Consider the following 4,919-nt stretch of genomic DNA (forward strand, 5'->3'; position numbering starts at 1 on the left):
ATTATGTGGCCAATCCACTCATCTGAATTTTCTGCCAAATGAGGAATGGAAAAAACAAACTTCATGGTAACACCTTGAAATTCACTTTTAGAAGCCTTGACATTTAATTCCAAGTCTGTCATTATGGTTTGGGGATTCAGTTGAAATCCATTTTTCTTCTGCAAAGTCCACAAAATCTTTACATAAGCATGTATGAGGTGCTTCACTTTTTCCAGTCATTAATACATAAGTAATCAGATAAGTTCTAGAATTTTCAGATCCAGCTGGAGCATGAATTGTATATAGTTGAAAAGAAACAAAACAGGGACAGTTTTGAAAGTGCCGTCCATTAGCCAAAATGAAACATGCACTAGTTTTTCGATGTTAGATTTAGTGGAATATAAGAAATCTATCTTTTTCCACAGCGAAATCCCTAACCAAGAATAATTCACCATTTAATGTGTTTTGTAACACAGAGGAACCTCTATATCAGCAAGTGTTTGGTTCAGAAGGTTGCTGAGCTTGTCAAATTTTTTTTATTCTCTGACCAAGGGCATTTTTTTGAAAGCAAGTTTGGTGCTATGTGTGAAGGGGCAGAAGTTGTATACTACTGAATAATTTGACAGGGGAGTTTCTTGTATTTTTTGCCTGTGTTTTCACTTCTATGATCCTCAAAACACTCAAAACACTCAAAACACTCAAAACATTGAGGGTGGATCTTTCCACCTAGTTCACCCAGACTGGAGACACCCTCACAGACACACCCAAAATAATGCTTTACCAAGTTTCTAAATATACCTTAATTCATCAAGTTGATACCTCAGATTGAGTCCGCAAGTCTACCCCTTGTCAATTTGGCATTCATACACAACTCCTTAAACCATATTTAATTTCCAAATAAAGATAATAAGGTAATAGTTCCACCTAACATGATGTAACTAACATGCTGCAACTCTTCTGCGTACAGCCGAAAACATACTAATCTTTTGCTTAGAATTCTTCTTTTAGGATTTCAACATTCAAGGATTGTGGTGTTCAGGATTGTGTTTTTCTGGACTATGATTGACAAAGGTCAACAGTCGCCAATGCTCTTTATCCATCTAAAGAAAACTTGGATTCAAAATTGCAGTGACTCAAGGAGTCTACTCCCAAGTAGTGAGCAGATTCATGATTTCTCTACCAGGCTGGAACATTATGAGAGAAAGAGGAAAGGTGTCTGCTTCTGGCTGGCTCACAGGAGTTCAAATGGGCATCAATTTGGAAGCATAATCTAAAGAAGCTGAGGTGCTATAGGTAGATGGGTCACAGGTGTATAGGATTGCTGTTGTAAGACTTGAGGTGAAATTGCAGGGCAAAGTGAACAAAAAAGGACATAGGAATAGGTAAGTGCTTATTTGGAAATACACTGGCACAATCTCAGGAAGTTAAGACAAGGGAAAGGTCAATATGTAGGCAGGTATTTCTAATGTGCCAGGCAGGAGTTCAATGTTTTGTGAATGTTAAGGCATTCTCCCAGTTTTCTTCAGAAATCCACCATGAGATGAATAGATACAGATGAGAAGAATAACACTTAGAGATCGGGCAACTAGATGACCACAAAGTCCATGTGTTTTCTTCCTGCCCACTGACCCTAATGTGATATAACATGAACCAATGTCAGACCAGAGGCTATGGAGCAGCTATCTCCCTCGGGACCTGGTTAGGGTGGCTCCGTTACACTGCCTGGATGACAGGATGACTCGGCACTTCCTTTTTCAAGTTGCATATCACTTTCCTATTCTCCTAGAAGTCCTTCTAATATTCTTCCAGGAACAGAAGGAGGTTTTGTGAAGAAATTAAAAGCTCAGGTTGGACACATATATTCCAGAAGCAAAGGTCTTTAGGTATTGGGACATGAATGGTTGGCATTTGGCTGAGGAAAGGATAACCATAGAGTAGAAAGAACAGGAAGAGAAATATGGATGTTTTCTCCTATTATTTTTTTCTTTGTGTTTTTGACTGATATGGCTACTTTCCATTAAACTGAAGCCAATTCAAGCCAAACAAAGAATTGGCCACATCTAACAGCAATTTAGTTTGAACCGTATTTACGTAAAAACCTAATATGTGAAAAACGAAAGACATAAGAGGAGTAAAATGCAATCCCTACCTGTGAGAAAGTTATAATCTGTCATCATGGCTCTTTGTCAACAATGCATTTCAATATAAAACTGGAGGCAAAGATAGTTATGATTAAAAGCAATGATGCTTGAAGTTGAAAAGAGCTATATTAACTAAAATATTATTTATGCTCTTTTCAAACTCCATGCTTAAAACACACTTGAACTCATCCATCTTGGGAAATGTTTACGTTCCTAATAAGAGTAAAATTTATGAACATTAGCTGTTTCAGAGACAAGAAATGTATCTACTAATGATAAAGGCCAAAGTAATGAGTCTATTTTATCCTGGCATGCCAAGAGGCTTATTTTTTCTACTGTGTTTCAAGCTACTTTTATATAAGGGTTACTATTTGAGCTAATTAGTATTTTTTTTCCTGCTTACTATGTCATGGATTGTGTTATATAATAGTGAGCAAAAATAATGTTATTACAAATGCTGTATTGACATGCCTTCCTCCCCTCAGCCTATAACTAGCCTCATGAACAAATTTCAGTGACCCCATATGTTTCTTCTTCTTTTTTTTTTAATAATTCTCTCCTTTAACTAACTACTTGAACTTTTGAGTTATTTCCCAGAAATGGTGAATTTTCTGCAAGACAAAGGAGCTGAGATTCTGAAGGTCAGACTCCACCATCCCTGAGAACCTGCCCCCAGTGCACGTAATAGCCCTTGTTAGTTACACCATTGGCCCCTCACTGAAAAGCCCATGATCTCCCTTAGTCAGAGAGAAGGATTTGAGGCAGCTTCTCCTATTCTCCTGACAAGATATCTGTCGTATTAAAAAATTCCTTTCTTCCTTGGCAATCCTTGTTGTCTCAATAATTAGATCTTTGTGCAAGGAGCAAGTGGACCCAGGTGGAAACCCTCCTGCGGTCTCAACAACAAGCCTATACCAGTCAAATATTTGCTGATAGCAGTCTACTGAAAGAACCTGTGCAAGACTTCTTCATATCTTTCTTCCATTCCACCCACTGAGAAGCAGTCTGAGTATGAGGGGTTTCTCCTTCCCCAGAAGCAGCCCTCACCCAGTGCTGGATGGACTTTGAAAAATAAACACCCTAGTTTTCTCTCCCCATAGGTAGCCCTGAGATGTACTCTTCACTGCTCCCTACACAGAGAAATTGAGCTGCTTATCCTTTATCCAGCCTCCACTTGCTTATTTCATTTCTTCATTTCCCCTATTGGGATGTCTTCAAACTCAGATTCTTGTCTCGGGGGTCAAAAATGTCTAGGGGAATTCAACCCCAAATAAATACATGATCTCAATCCTTATCCTCAAGGAGTTTACATTGTAGTGAAGGAGGCAGAGATTGTAAGGGAGGAAAGACAAAAAGTGTGGAGGCCAGTTCTCCAGGCAAAGTTCATGTTACCACAAAACCTCAGACCACAAAAAGGCAAGAAAATAGAAGAATCTGAAAAATCTTAGGAGTTTAAATCAAAGGGAATTGGATGCAGATTAGAATAGAACCATCACATTTTGAGCAGGATAAAACAGATTTGAGTAGAAATATATTGTCTGATTTTTGGATTGATTGATGATGTTTTATTGGAGTATAACTATATTTGTTGTCAGAATGAACATAGGTCCATAGATTTGTCATTTCATTTATTAGAGCAGAATATTTAGAAATTCAAGTATGATCACTCTCAAAAGACCAATTTATCTGAACAAGAAAATAATGACATTTTGTTTTTCCTAAAGTTAATTAAATGGTTTAATAGTATGTAAACACACCTAACACCATGTGTGTAGCACTCAGACTGTTTCATGTTTTATTTTGAAATAATTTAAGACTTGCAAGAAGTGGAATAGAATGTTCCCTGTATCTTTACCCCAGTTCTCTCCAAATATAAAATCTTACATTATCAAAACCAGGAAATTGAAAATGGTAAAAAGATTGTCAACTAAACTACACATCTTACTTAAATATCACCAGAAAGACTTTATATGCACTCATCATTAAAGTTTTAATAAATGTCAGCAGAAGACATAATATAAAGGCTTTAATTCTCAGTTATTCTTTTCCTTTTGTTCTCTGCAGTAGCAAGAGTGGCTTGTTCAAACATAAGGCAGACATGGGGCTACAGATAAAACTATTGCTAGGCACTGCCTACATAAGACTACACGATGGTGTGAGCAAGAAAGGCACTGAGGAGGTGTAGAACGTGAAATAAGATATGCCAGTGGGCCATTTGCTTGCTTTATAATGAAGAAAAGGCCCATTTCCTTTAAATATTTGCAGGAGGTCTTAGAATTTCTACTTACAATGATATATTTTCCCTGCTCTTTTGGAATTTATAATCTAGTCTAGACAACATATACGAGGCAGTCAAGATGGTTTAATATATGATCAACAAGTCAGACAGGCCCACTCAGACATTTCCTAATGGTAAGATTTAGGGAAAAAAATATCTAAGTTTTTATAATGTAGAAAATAACTGATTTTTCCAACCATGGGATTTGATCTTGACTAATGTGTAAGGAAGTGCATGTTCTTGATGATATTGCTTATTTATGTATTTCCTTTGAAGTTATACAGCTTTATTATGACATTAACTTGGTGGATTTACACATAGAGCAACATGACACTAGTTCATATAAAATCACAGCTTTTATCTCAAAGGAACTCTTGCCTAATGTTGGAATGGAAATATAGGAATTCCCTTGAGTACTGATCTTAGAGTCTACATTCTTTGCTTCCAGCTCTCAATCAAACTTTTTCATTTTATATGACATGTTTCTTTGTTTCTTTATGGTATTTTTAGATAATCATATT

The sequence above is a fragment of the Propithecus coquereli genome, unplaced genomic scaffold (genome assembly GCF_000956105.1).
Source record: "Propithecus coquereli isolate 6110/MARCELLA unplaced genomic scaffold, Pcoq_1.0 Scaffold152, whole genome shotgun sequence".
NCBI lineage: Eukaryota > Metazoa > Chordata > Mammalia > Primates > Indriidae > Propithecus > Propithecus coquereli.